Source organism: Crocodylus porosus, unplaced genomic scaffold (assembly GCF_001723895.1).
Source record: "Crocodylus porosus isolate Cpor-Errol unplaced genomic scaffold, CroPor_comp1, whole genome shotgun sequence".
NCBI lineage: Eukaryota > Metazoa > Chordata > Crocodylia > Crocodylidae > Crocodylus > Crocodylus porosus.
Window position 1 is genome coordinate 27,950,322 of NW_017728949.1, and position 15,529 is coordinate 27,965,850.

Sequence of the window (15,529 nt, forward strand, 5' to 3'; positions counted from 1 at the left end):
GAGGGGATCTTAAACTTTAAGAACATAAAGATTGGAGTCTGAAAACCTCATTCATGAATAGTGTCTTGCTCCTAAATAGGTTTTCATTGACCACAGACTATGGTACTATTCCCAATTTATAAGGGTGTCAGAATCTGACCCTAAAGTTATTATAAAATAAGTTGCAATGTACTTCTCCACTCAAATCAACTTACTTAGCCCTGGCCTGGAAGAAGACACCCAAAATAAGGATTAAGGACTATTTCACTTGTTATTGCCATGCGACAGATTGAATATGGGTCAGAATTGGCCCTATTAAATTCATGGACTTAATTGAAGTCCTTATTCTATCTGTTATTGGGTTCAAAATTAAGCATAGAGGCTGCAAATTTTGTTTCCTACCACTGACTTCAGCACTACCAAGCCTGGAAGTCACTGTATCAGGATGAGCTCTTTAGAGAGTGTTAGGTATGATCAAGTTATTGCTACTTTTCCATTGTTCTTCCTAATACGCTTTTAACATAGATTCATCTTTCTTGGTGATATGATCTTTGTTTTTGTCTGGGTTTTTAAAAGTGAATAAAACATGATGGCAACAAGCACTTACAGTTAGTTGCCTATTCTGTGCTGATTGTAGAGTGTGTAGAATTACTGTGGTTTCCGCTATTTTCACAGTTAGTAGGGCAGATGAAGTAAGACTTGCAGTGTGATGACTGGCAGTTTACCCCTGTTGTGGAGCTGCTTCCTTTGAGAAACCATCTGCTTTAAAAAGGTGTGGGGGTCCAAGTTGATTTTTAGTTTTAGTAACTCCTTGCTCATGAGTGATCTTCTATATTTCTACAAAATAGAGCTTATTTTCCAATTAGAAAAACAGAAATCAAGTCAAGTCAGAATCAAGAGCAGGAGGATAGGGAGCTGAGATGTGCCTGGATCACTTCTGTGTTCAAAAATGGGAAAATGAAATCAGTGAAACTAGATTTTATTCACAGTTATTCTTCTAGAATAGCTCCTACACTTCAAGGATCAGCTTCAGACAATGCAGTGTATGCAAACAGTAATAATGTATAAAGCATTAGTAGCAGGATGTGGCTGGACAGCCTAGACAGTTTCAGCACCACAAAAAGTGACTTTTACAAAGCCCAGTAATTAAGCTATTGTTAGCTGTTATGCTAACTCAGGCTAAAATACCCCTCCTAATATTGTCATTGGTAGCTGCCCCTATTTGTGAAAATTGAAGTAAAAAAAGGCATTAAATGCCTTTATTGCATTACCTGTAACTAGGTAGGCAACTTTGAAAACTGTTGTATAAAAGAAAAGCTCCAGTCTCATTGAGATTACTGTAGTCAAGAAAAATGGTTTTGCAGTTAGTGTCCTGGACTGGGACTCCTGAAATCTAAAGTCAGTTTTCTAGCTTTCCTGCTTGCATTCCTTGTGAGAACCTCATCCCTTTCTACCTGTCTGTAAAATGGAAACAATAATACTTGCTCCCAACATTTGTCTCACCAATTGCCATCACATGAGCAATGAGAAGTAATTTTGATGTAAATGGGAACAGAAGCCACGGTATCAGAGTGAGTATTACAGACATACAGTATGATGGCCAAGGGCATTACCAAAATAGGAGTTCTGCTCACTGGTGTTTACAGAAGACAAATTCACTATTCGATTGCCTGGAGATATATGGGTCAAAGCTGCCAAGTAGAGCAGACTATTCAGAAGTATTGTTTAGGTTGGAAGCGACTGGTAGCAAGAGAAAAATTACTTTCTTAGAAGTGGAGGTTGCGAAAGAAATAGGAGGCGAAGCTCAAATGTTCATCCCATCAGTCCTTTCAAATGCATGCGACTGAGCAATCTAGTTCAAATGCTGCACATTATAAAACAGTAAAAAGAAGGAATTTATAATTAAAGTATGACTGGACTATAAATCTTATAAAGACACTTGACTTTTCCTTCCTTCTTGCCAGCAAAGGAAAGAAATTTTTATAGTGCATCCTTTCCATGATGATGTTTACCTTTTTAAATCAGATGTACACAAATGTTCCTTTCCCCACAATTATAATAATACATGATTTACATAAAGTTATCTCTTCAGTCATCTGAGTATTGAGGGAGGGAAAGGGCACCGAATGTTAGCCATTATTTTGCTTAGCTTGTCTACCTCTCTCTGACAGATGACTAGTACTGTGTCAAATAAAAACATACTGTCCAATGAAGGTGTTTTGCAATATATTTTTCTTGCTTCTATGGGAATCATATTCTCTAAATCACAAATGTCTATATCTGGGCAGCAAATGATGATCTCAGCTTTGCAGCAGTTTACCAGATATGAAGTTGGATTGCTTTGTAGCAAAGATCCAGAAGCCTGAGACTATATATACCATGCATAGTTTAACCCACGGGGCGGGAACTGGGCAGGAGGTGTATAGGATATATCACTGCTTCCTATTTTACAGAAACAGCTCGGAAAATTTTGTCTTCAAAGAGATCTCCAAAGCTTCTTTGAAAACAAAATGATTAAAGGCTATCTTTTCTCTCATCCTACATCAGACACATCTCTCGCTACACCCTAGCTTTCACCCCTTATTATATATGCAGCTTTTCCATAGCAGTGAGTTTTGCTTTAGATTGCGAGTTATAACATTGAATTAAAAGTGAAGTTTGTTACCACACATCAAATGAACCCATCCCATTAGTCACGCATGGCCTTTCATTTATTTGGGGGGGGTGTTTTGTTCTTGTCATTGTCATGCTGTTTTGCAAGGGTTTGGCTGTTTTATACAGGAATTTAAAGAACCCAGTCACTGTGTTTGTAAAGCAAACTGAATACAGACAGGATCCACCTTTCATAGGCACAGCTAGCTCCAGTTATAAGTAATAGGAGTTGTGGATGATCTGTACCTCTAAAATTTAGACCTTAACAGCTAATTTCAGTATTAATTTGATCTATGTGAATGGGCTACAACCAAACCTCTAGGGACCATTAAATCATGGTCTGTTTAACACACAGACTGATGTTTCATTGTTTTTCCCATCATGTAAATGATAGTCATTATGGTATATTGGCTATTAAGTTGAGACCTGCAGACTCATTTCACTGAAAAGCCTTTAAGGACATCCAAGGATAGGATAGTCAAGGATAGTCTTATCTTTTCAATTAGATGATTGTTTGAGCCATGACACTCAAAACTGCAACCCTGACATTTTGAAATGAAGTGTTTATTGTATTAGGTGCTTTTATTTTATTTTAGAATCAGTTTAAATAGCAGGTCTGTCACAGCAGGAGGGCTGCTGAAAATGAAGATCCAGTTTTTAAAAAAGATTTTTTGTCGATGGGGTTGTTTTTTCAAATATTGAATGTGAGACACAGAACAGTAAAATATTCTGCAGTCTCACCCAGTAGCAGCCAAGACTGCATAATAAAAAGCATGTGAGGAATCTGTTTTATAATGCTAAATAGATGGCATTAACTGTGACTTGTAAATAAAAAGTAAGTACTGTTTAGATCAGCTGAGGAAACCTGTTAGCATTTGGATAAGTAAGCCTCAAATAAGGCCTTGGGATTGATCTTTTTTTGGTGGGGGATTTTTCCCCCTCCCAATATGGCTTATTTCTGACCTTTTCTGGGTAGTAGGTGAAGTCATTAAATAGTTATGCAAGTGACAAACCAGAAACACCATAAGCAGAGGGTAGAATAGCTGCATTTTATAAAACAAATGACCAAAACTAACAGACACAGAGGCAACCCCAGTTACAGCTGCCCTCTAGATCATTTTTCTCAGGTCAAAGCACTTTACCCTCTCACCACCCAAACATGAAATAAGAACTATTTAAAGGTGAAAAGTGTTAACAAAATGTAGTAACACCTCATAAAACTGCTCGAAGAGGAGCTTCAAAAGAGCCTTCCTTTACATCAGGTCAGCCATAAATGAAGTGTAATTATTCAGTATAAATTTCCGCTTCTAAATGCAAATGTACATGATGGAACATTACCTTCTGATGTGGAATAGTGGCAACTTTGGGTTTTATGGCAAGGAGCTTTCAACTAAATATGGAAAAGCTGAGTGGTGAGCAATAGCAGTTTAATGTGACCTGAATTAGAGGCTATAGATTGTACTTTCTGCATGTTTTACATTTTCAAATAAAAAGAACCTTCTTTTTTAATGGTTAATAAAAAATGATTAGTGCTCACAGGGCACTGGTTCTGACAGACACAAAATGTGTTAGTGGGGCACTCTCCAACACACTAGAAGAGATTAAGCTGTTTTTTTGTGGAATACCTCTCTATTACGTGTTTGCAAGTTAATTTTTAATATAATTATACTGTTGCTTCCTTGCTACAAGCAAAATGCTGTTGTATATCCAGGAGCTTTGCTGCAGTGTGCAAACTGGACCCTCATTTCCACCAGAGCTTCATTTGAACTGCTTTAGAGAAAGACAGTTGGTGTAAATGCAGCTGTGGAAAAGGGATAGCATAGTATAATGAGCTTAACCCAACGCAATCACCCAAGTCCTTGCTAAAAGGAAAATAATTTGGCTGCATGTAGCTGTTAGCTAGCTTAGTCAAGAGAGACCAGTTGCTCCAGTCCTATCCACCATCTTTTGTGTATATATTGTGTATCTTTCTATGATTACAACTGCACTTTGAGAAAGGTTTTGGTCTTTTGCTTGACAAAATACTGAGCTTTGAACTGTAGGTGGCAATATTCCCAAACAGGTAAATGCACCTCTTTAATAACTGTCAGTTTGCTCACCTTTGGAATATACAGCTATACTGATGGTGTGCACTTTGCTTATCTCTAGTCCAGCAGTCTGAAATCCAAAGGAAAACATCACTTCTCACTGCCTGCTAGGATGCCTACAAGAAATCAGTCAATTAGCCTTGGGCTATTTGGTGAGGGTAAAGAGTGGTTAGTGAGAGCTGATTATATATTTTTTAATGTTTTTAAATGATACTGGCCCACTGCACATAGGTGCATATAGACCCTAATCCCATGGCCCTGAAGTCAGTGGGATCTTTGCCATTTATTTCAACTGAAACAGACTCAGGATCACAACTAATCTATGTGCCTCTGTGAGCTTGCCATCATCTCTTCTTCTCTCACCACCATCTTGTTCCATTCATTTGATGTGCCTTGTTTTAAATAACATGGTAAGCTCTCTGAGGCAGGGACCAGATCTTCCAGAATATTTGTATAATGTCTAATTTAACAGATCCTTGCTACCTGCAGGGACCTTTGGATACTAGTTCAAGGCAAAAAGAAAGTTTTATACACACACATATACTTAGTACTAGTAAAACAAAGCAAATAAAGTAATGTTCTCAGCCACATGCGCACACATGCGTGCACAGGCACACACGTGTGTGTGTCTGTGCACGCACAAAGAGAGAAAGAGAGTGAGAGAGAACAACTGTAAAGGAGCATTACACCTTAGCGCCAGCCATGTTAATTGGGCAGAACTACAACGTTCAGAATATCTGCCTGCTTTGGTATGTGGCCTCACAGTTCTTTTTTCACATACAGATTAACGACCTGCTCGGCTTTTCCACTTTGCTAACAGAAAATGTGCAACGCTAGCATCCCAGCAGCTTAACAATCTAGCTATGGAGACGAATCCTGTGTAAAGCACCTTCTATCCTGTTTTTTTAAACCACATCTCTTAGTGGATTACAAGTCTGTAATGGGTTTCTAACAAATAAACTCCGCTAGAAGAATCAGTAGAATCAACCAGCAGCAGCAAAGCCTTGCTGAGTGGTTGCCATAGTGCAGCAACACAATTCTATACTTAATATAATTACTAACGATATTTACTTGGCCTGCAGGACTGACTGATACTTATGCTTCCTGAATTTTGTTGGCTGCCAATATGTCAGCAAGTGCACTTCAGCAGTCTGACTCTTAGCAGAAGCCCTAAACAGCATAGGGCCTGCATGCCCATTAAACGACCTCCTGAATGGGAAGTTTCTGGGACTATAAGTCAGTGGCCAAGACAAAAGGCCCATTGACCTGGGGGTTTCTTCCCATATGAACCTCTTTAACTCTGGGAGATCACCTCCCCACTGCAAACTCTTCAGCTCTCCCTTCACCACCCTGAAGAGGTGCTTCCCAGGGAACTGAGTGACACTCCACAAAATTTTCTAACCCCATTGATTTCAAAGGGACTTCCTGCATCAATAATGATGTAGGACCAAACCATAGGGAAAGCAATGGATGAAAGGGAGTATTTCCAATGTTAACTCCTGAAGTCTCACCCTCTCTCTCTCTCTCCCTCCCTGGTCCACCCCCTCCCAGCTACCAATACCACTGTACCTCTGTCACTGCATGGACAGACTTGAGGACCTTTATAGCTTTACTATGTTTTTGGCATTTGCTTATGTTCTGCTCTTTTGCAGTTCTGTGGGTTTGTATTATCCCTCCCTTTTTCATTGTGATTTATCAAGGGATGGACAGACATATTGTGTGAGTTGTAAATGTAGTCATTTAGTTTATTAAGCATTGTTAAGGGTGCCCCGAGGTCTGTGTGCATGTGGTGCCATCAAACAGAAATTGTTGTTATTATTATGGTTATTATTAGTAATAGTCATTTTCATAGCAATATGTCTAGCATCCAGATGTCTTTCCATCTTCCAAACTCTGCAATGCCAACACAAATCTGTTATGAAGACAGATGATTCCAGCTACTGCTTTATACAGTTTATAAGCAGAACATTTTACACAGATAGTTAAAAAAAAAAAGATGAATGAAAGAGAAGGTCATAGTTCAGGCAAAATGAATTGAGCAATGCATAAAAAGACAACAGATTAGAGAAGGTAACATTTTGGTTTAAGTGTTTCATCATTATTAATTCATTTGGTGTTCATTATGATAATACCAATCATTTGGAATTCATTTGGTGTTTATGTGGATGTCATCTCGACTTCTGTATAAATTCCAAAGTAATTCAGCATTAATGTGCTATTAAAAATTGTCACCAGATAGTACCTTCATTACTTCACCAGCATAGAATAGTCTTGCTTTTCTTCCTTTAGAATCAAATTTCAGTGTTTATTTTGCTTTCATCTTTATTAGGGTATTAAAGTGTAATGTTTCTGTTTAAAAATTCTCCTTATGCCACATTAGCACTGTCTTCTTTGACAGCATCAAAAATATGCAAATAAAAGGTTTTTAATGGTGATTTTTCATTTTGTTGCTGTCATTTGACTGAAAAACAACCAAAGATGTTTCAGCCTATCACAACAGTGAAGTTACTGAGCTGATATTTATGTTCAGAACAGATGACACAAAAACAAATATGTATGAAATACCATCTGTACTATGTTGATTTCTTTCTTTTCTTATAGACACAATAGTTTGGTTTTTTCTAGCCCATTTATGAAAGCAAAATTCCACTGGTGAGAAAAAAAATTGCCATTTTTGCCTAAATGGGAGGATGTGGTTTGCTAAATTCTGAATATATTGGGATCAGAATTCAGCCATAGGTTGAAAATGTTTTGGGTTTTGTTGTAATACTGGGGGGGAGGAATAGCAGTAACCCCTTTCCTTAAATTCTCTGGAACATCCTTTAGCTAGCCTTCTATATTGTGCAGAGGGGATGCCATCAGGCCAGAGAAGTGCCTTTTCCTTATCAAAAAAGGATTCTGTTCAGGTTTTGCTGAGATATAAACTGTTAAAAAATATTTCTCTCACTCTAATGCCTTGGGGATGATGTTGGCAGTCTGCCAAATGATTGCTGCCCAAGAATATTTGGAGGTTGGGCTGATGCCATCACCAAAGCCACAGTATTAGTTTCACTGGAAACAGCAGCTGAGTGAAGGGTTGGGATGCTGGCTTGAGCAAGATGCTCCACATTGGCCCAGTCCAACTTCAGCAAAGGGGATCACTCTTCACTAGATCTGCCCAACTCCTGGGAAGGGGGAAGCAAATCAAAAGGCAGGATAGTATGGGCTACTTTGTATAACTATTCCCCTGATAGAAACTCTGGGGTCCAGGTGCTGTTTCTCTTTTAAAACTGCATCATTCTGATTCCTGATGTTATGTATTTAAGGGCATAACATCAGGACTGAAAAAGGGGTTCTGAACTTACTTGGAATATGAACTTACCTGGAATAGCAACCTAGAAACTAACTCATTATTTTCAAGGCTTCCAATAGCTACCTTTAGAGAGCAGTCCCCCCGCACTGTTTTTCTTGTGCAATTAACCAGATATACAGTAAATGGTGGAGGGGGGGAATAAATGTCACTAGACACTTAAGCAGTTTGTGTAGTTAACTGATAAGAAGAAAACCAGTATTAGTTACAATGTAAATAATAGACAACACATTGAAACTGGTGGCTTATGCAGCTAAGCAAATTATGCACCTATTCAGTGTTCATGTAAATAAATGCACTGTGATTGTATCGGTTCTTTAGTTCCAGTAGCATCGACCGTAATGAATAGGTATGGATCCTACATTGTCATTGGTGGGGAGTTGTAGTTCATGTGACAGCACGTCTACCTTTTCATTAAACCAAAACGAAACACTCCAAGGAATTACATGCAAAAGAAAACTGTGTTGAGATAATATTATTTAGGTTATACAGGCAAACACTTGTAGATTAGGAAATGTAAGATTAATAGCTGCCCCTGAACTTTCATTCAAACTCTTTGAGCATATACATTATGAGTGTGGTCTTTAATGACATAACAAACTAATCTTTGCACAGTACCCCTACTCATCCAATGTACAGAAAGTGTGCACATGGGGCAGATTTAGGGTTGCCCAGATAAGTCTGGCATTTCCAGACTTTTGTGGGTATGACAATGCACCATCTTTCTCACAACAAATGGTTTAGAAACTGCTATTCCCCTTAAAATACAGAATACAGCTGTAAATGTTACGATTTATATAGTGTTCCACCAGAAAAAAAAGCTAAAACTGACTAACTGGCTCCCTCTTCGCAGCCATGCGATTGCACTCAATTCTTGCCATTCCTTCCGTATGCTACTTAGTGTTATCCAGCCTATGTGATCCATAACTCCATTGGCCTTATTGTAAATGATAATGAGCACCCCCAGCTTCCACTGGCTCTATAGAAAGTTGTTGGTGCCTCAACATTGTGCCATCCTTATGCAGTAATGGCACTTTTCAAATAATGGACTAGCAACTGAGGGAAAAGCAAGGGATGTGGGCTTGTATATGTTAGTAAAACTAATTTCAGAACTGCAACAATATTCTGCCTTCAAAAAGATCTCAAAGCACTTTTCTGAAGGTAAGTGAATGTTATCATCTTCATTTTGGAGGTGAGAAACTTGAGACACAATGGGTATGTACCACTGCAGACATACGCCAATGAGAAAAACTAAAGCAATAAGGATTACTGTGGAGCTGCCTATTAGTAATCTCTTTGTTTGGCTCTAACTGGGCATAATGTACTGCACAGTAAGCAGTTTTTAAGCCAGTCTACACGTGCAGGCATTACAGTACAGTAATGCTGTGTATGGTCCAACTTGGGAGTAAAGTTAGTCCCAAGTCAGTCCACACACACAGGGTTACTACACAGTAACACGTCTACATGCTTGCTACTGTGCAGTAACCACTTGGTCGTAAATTTGCTACCTGCATCATGCTGGCATAAGTTGGTGTAAGTGTGCTACCTGCATCAAGTTGGTGTAAGTTGCCATAATTACTGCACAGTATGGGCACACACGTGTAGATGTTTACCCATACTGCACAGCAATTTTTGGTAACCGTGCAGTAACCTAAATTACTGCACGGTAAGTGTGCGTATGTAGATGTACCCAGAGGGCTAGCTGCTTCCTAACTGGCTCTAATCCTTTGTCTGGCTCTGACTGGTGAGCAGCTTCCTAACTGAGGGACTATCACCAAATTCCCAACTCCCTCAGACTCTTGTTAGCTAATTTATAATTTTTATTACTATGTGCCCCATTAGCTAGATCCATCACACAGACATTTTATCCCATCCTTGGATCTAGGGGAGCTTCAGCAGTATTTCTGTAGTGGGGATGGGGGGAGCTTCAGCAGCATTTTGGTGATGTAGGGGCTTCACCCAGGCAGCAAGGAGACATGGCAATAACAGCAGCACTGTAGGAGAGAGGGGTGGAGAGGTGACTGTGTTTCAGGCTCTGACAGCAGGGCCCAGAGGCAGGTTGGAAGTGGCCTGCATTCAGAGCTCACCTCCATTAAAATGGACCCTCAGAGCATAATGTTCTGGTCTACAGGGTGCCAGGCAGCACCATGCAGAGATAAGCCATGCTAGCCCTGAGTGTGTTAGCTCTAGACTAAGAAACAATACATTAGTGTGGCACTGCTCACAAGTTAATATACCTGCTTCTCAACAGCATTAATTCGCCTGAACACAGCAGTGTGCTAGTACAGCTGCACTGCTTCTAGAGGTGGCCCACACAGAGTCTCTTGAGGCATCTCTTCCTCATTTGGTCTTGCACCACATAGGTATATCCACTGGGCACATCCAAATGAGCCCACATGTGCCTCTTGCTGCATCTCAAAGCAGTTTGAGGTGCCACAAGAGACATGCTAGGAACAAAAAAAAAAAATGTTCCCTACACTGGATATTTTCAGTGCAGGCTCAAAATTTGATACCTGGATATCCAGGTATCAAAAACAAACAAACAAACAAAAAAACATGTAGCACAAGGCATTGTCTAGGACCATGCCCTGAGGCAACCAGAGGCTGGGGTCCTCCGAAAAGAGACGCTCTGGTGGCCAACCAGAGTGTCTCTATGGCTGCCTCTTGCGCCAGTGGTTCAGCACGCTGTCTCCATGTGTGGCGCAGCCTGGACTGGTGCAGGCTGCACCCTGATGGAACCAGGCTCTGTCTGGGGGACTGGGGGAGGGAGGGACTGGAGCCAGGGGCTGTGTGGATGTGGGGGACTACTGTGGGTGTGGGGGGCGTTGCTCAGAAGTGGTGGGTTCCCCCCCCGGCCTGCCTCCCCGATGGCCCACAACCCCTCCCTCTCCTGCAGCAGCAGCGGCCATCAGGGTGCTTGGGGCCCTCCTGACACAGACCCCAGTGCAACTTAGCCCTGGCCACTCGGCACTGCCTGTGCCACACTGGGCAGCTTCGGGCAGCTCTGGGCCACTCAGGCTGTCACCCAAGACCCAGCACTGCTTGCAGGGACAGAGTGTCATGATGCCAAGCCACCTGTTGCATCTCTGGGTCCAGGTGCAGGGGATGGTCCTGAGCCTTCAGAATGTGTACACCCCTGCAAGGGACCTGGAGTTGGCAGATTTCTTCCACCAGGCAGCCACATACATCAGCACCCTCAACCCCCGCAAGTGCCCCCCAGCTTTGGGTCTCCCCGCAGCTGCCTGTGTACAGCTGTGGCTCCCCCCACACTGGGGGTCACATTGGTGGGGCCAGAGCTAGGGCCAGGGACAGGTTGAGTGGGTATGCTGGCTGGTATAGTGCAATGGTCCCCTCAGGCACTGGTGATCTAGGCTTAGGGGCAGGGCCCTTGCCCTTTCCATCCCCAGCTGTGGAGGAGGCTGAAGAGGAGCCCTTCCGACTTCCCTAGCCCCTTGATGATCTGAGAGGTGGCTTGGGAACCCCTCCAGGGGGCGCCCAGCCAGGGGCAACCCCCTGGCCTTGTTGGCTGACTACCAGAGTCCCACCTGCCCCTGCAGAAGAAGTTGCAGGCTTCTGCACCGCCAGAGGAGGATGGTCAGACTCTGCCTCTGGGGTGGAGGCTGCAGGGGCATGCATCCCCTTAGGGGCTTGGCTGGGATCTGTCCCCATAATGGGGACTCCAGGAAGCTCTGTCCCCCCAGAAAGTTCCTGCCCTGCCATTGTTTCACATGAGGGCAGAGAAGACAAAAAAGAAAAACAAAATATCCAGTGGGGCTGGTGAATACAATAGGGGCAGGCTGGGGTTGTGGGGGAGAAGTGGGGGAAGGAAGGGGGCTGAAGCTCACTGAGCTACAGCCTCACAGGAACAAAAAGAGGAGGCCTATGTGGGGGAGTGGGAATACACACACACACACAAGGGCTGGGGAAACTCAAGCTGGCATACTCAGCCACACAACAAACACCAGGGCAGGGGGAGTGGACCACAGGACTTACCACACAAGGGTAAGAACACACAGGGAAGGCTGCTGAGGCAGATGTAAAAGATGGCTGGAGCAGTGGAGGGGCTTTGTTTGTTGAAGATAAGTCCAGAAGCCCCTCAGGCCTCCAGCCAGGCACTTAGCAGCAGTGCACTAGGCAGGAAGACAAAGCAGGATCAGATGCAGTGAGGTAGCTGTGGGGGAGAGCAGGAGCAGTCAGTCAATTAGAAAGTACAGGTGTGGTATCAGGTGGCGCAGCAGGGAATCTCCTTCTTCCCTGAGATGGGGCAGCAGCAGAAACAATGGCAGCAGCAGTGATAGCAGGAGCTATCTAGTTCAGCCACTCAGGGTGTGCTTCTGGTGAAAGTGGAAGTGAAGGTGGGGGTGGGCTGCCAAGGCAGCTGGGGCAGCCAAGGCACCTTCAGGCTCCGGCAGTGATAGTAGGGAGGAGGGGCCTACAGGCAGCGCAGGCTCTCTCCCCAGGCTGTCCCCCGACCACGGTTTGGTGGTGGGCTTTGGCAGCATGCCGGAACAAGGATGCAGAAGCTGGGGTGCAGTGCAGTGCAATGGGCCCCTCCCCAAAGGGGTGCAGCAGAGGGGGCATGGTGGGGGCAGCAACAGCAGCAGCAGCAGCCCAAGGCAAGAAGGGATGTGGCCAACTCACTCCCAAAAGCTTTGAGACCAAGCCAGCAGCTAGCAGTAGCAAGAGGCAGGAAAGGGCCTGGCAATTGTCTCACTAGAAGCTCCTGAGACCAAGTTCGCAGGAACCAGCAGCAGCAACAGTCTGGGATGGGAAGGGGTATGGCCAACTTCCTCCCAGAGGCTCCTCCCCCAGAAGCCCCTGAGGGCAAGTAGCCCTGAGCTGCTCGCCAAGGCAGGTTTTTATACTGCTGGGGCCAGCAAAGATTCTGGACCCAGGCTCTAGCTCCCCTTGGCTGCAGATCCGAGAGGAGCTGGGCAGGGTCATTTTGCCCCAAGTGGCACAACTTGCCCCACACCGAAGTGCATGACCAGGCACGTGCACTGAGGCAAAAATCCCAGGCACAAATTTGTGCTGATCCTATCTGAGTTGCTGTCAACGCACATGCCTGTATGTGTGGACATGCCCACTGAGTTCAAATGAGGTGATCAAAATCACGCAGTAATCATCAGGAGCAGTGCTGAGCATAATGCAATCTATGTCTGCGGAGCTAGAGCTCAGGATCAGACATCAATGACTGGTCAAATGAGGTGAAGGAATGAAACTGAGAAACTTAATCCAGTGAGACAGTGCCCACTGAGAAGAAGACATTCTGGCTGTGGGGGAAGGCAGAGGCTGGTCTGATGAAGGAAGCCAGGAGGCTGGGAGTGGGATGGTGCCAAACCGGAATCATAAAGAGCTTGACTTGATGTGGACTCTCCCTTTCCCCTGGATACTAGAGAATGATAAGCCTCCATTTTGAGTGGCATCCATGGTAATAGAATGCAATAGACTTTGCTTATTTCTGTTAATTACAGTATATATATGTGGTTAGAGTGAGCCTGCCTGGAGACTAAACAGACACCTCATTGGGGTCACCTAACCCCAGTTCTCTTCCTGCCTCCAGCCGAGGGGGGTGGACCCAATGATCTGCAAGCCCCTGACAATATATGAATCTATGAAAGTCTGGGTGTTGTGCATAATACCTGGGAGTGGCACTTAGATGATCAGAGCTCAATGTCCAGCTCTGCTACGCACTTTCTGTGAAGAAATCTATTGTGCTTCTGAGATGTGTAAGGGACATGTAAGCAATTTTTAAGCATACAGTTCACTTAACGCTATTAGACGTTGCGTCTTGTGATGCTCTGAATGATGTGTACGTGCCTAAATGCCTTATGCAGTTATAGTTTCACCCTATATGAGTGTGTGTCCCTACCAGACATGTTTGGAAGTGACCTGTTAGTGCCTCAGAGGCATCTAATTATATTTACATTCTATTGCAAGTCAATTTTGCTGGAGATGTATGGAAGTGCTATGTAAACCCCCACCCCCTCTGAATTTGTAGTCTACCAAAAATGATGATGACTAACTGAAGCCAGTCTGGTAGTGCTCACCTTTAGCCTAATAATTGGGCACTTGCTCTTAACAGGAGAAACCTGGGAATCCAAGCTTGAGATCTACCTCCTACAAAGGGATTTGAACTCTGATCTCAAATATCACAAGCTACCAGGCTATTCACCAGGCTATAGACCAGGGAATACTGAGCCCTGCTTCCTGTTGAAATTAGGCCATTGGGCAACTGAGAAGGAAAGCATCACAGCAACAGAAGAAGCAAAAGGAAGCCTGACTGTGGCTGAAGAAGGTTCCTGATGGAGGGGAAGGGACTGAGTCTTTGCTTCCGAAGTTGTTAATGCATTTTGCATTAGAGCCACTGAGAAACCTGCATAAACAGCACTGCCTCTGGCACATGGTACTCTGCCTGTTTGAAGCCCTCCCTGGGAGACTGGAATAAATGCCTGGCCCACACTATTTGGAAAGCCTTCTAGTGCCACTCTTCATTATAGTACATTGTGCAGAAAAGACCTCTTAGAAAACATTGCCCAGAATAACATGCAGGCATAAATATACCTGTGTTCAGAGAGAGGAAAAGAGACCCTGGTGGACTGGTAGAAGCAAAGCTCAAGGTCTCCAAATTTCAGCAAAAAGAGAATCCAGATGTTTCAATGCTCAACCTTCTCTGGCCTTCAATCACTAGCCCACCTTACTTTATTACACCTCCAGTATCAACTCTCTCCTGGCATCAGACTTCTCCTATGACCCCCTTACCATATAGCCAGGGTGTAGACATGTTTACTACATAGTAAATACATTTTACCACATAATAAAAGTGGTACAGCCACATAGCAAACAGATCAACTATGTGGTAAATATCTGAAATCTAGGGTGAAGTTACCCCTAAAGAAATGATTCTCCACCCCCATTTACACAGCTCATTGACTCAGTGCCCCTCAGGCGGCATGCTTTGCAAATAATCATGGTGGGCGGCTGTTCCTGCCTCATGCTGCCAAAGGCTCCAGTATAGTATTCTCCAGGACACAAGGAAGTCTCTGTTCCTAGGATGAACTCCTGGACAGTCACTTCACAAACTCACTGGTTTAATGATGCCTCTCCCTTTTATGTTCTTTCCCCTTCCCTGATGAAAGTGTGGGGGTGCTGCTGTACTTTAAAGAGACACAGCTGGGTTGTGATTATTATAGGAAATCCTTTAATGGACATAACTGCCACATCCCAGAGATAACCATGACGGTTAGTACTCCCACAACTCCCCTCTAGGGAAAAATGCCTTCTCCCACCCCCACAGAGCATTCAGAAGGAGGCACCCATGTTCCTGGTGCTACCAACCTACCATGATCTGGAATCACATTTGTAATTTGTAAGGTCCTTCCCATGAAGCCCCACCACTCCTCCCACTGCTCCCCGCTCCCCTGCCCCGACCTCCAGGGCACACATGCATCACCGTTTTTGT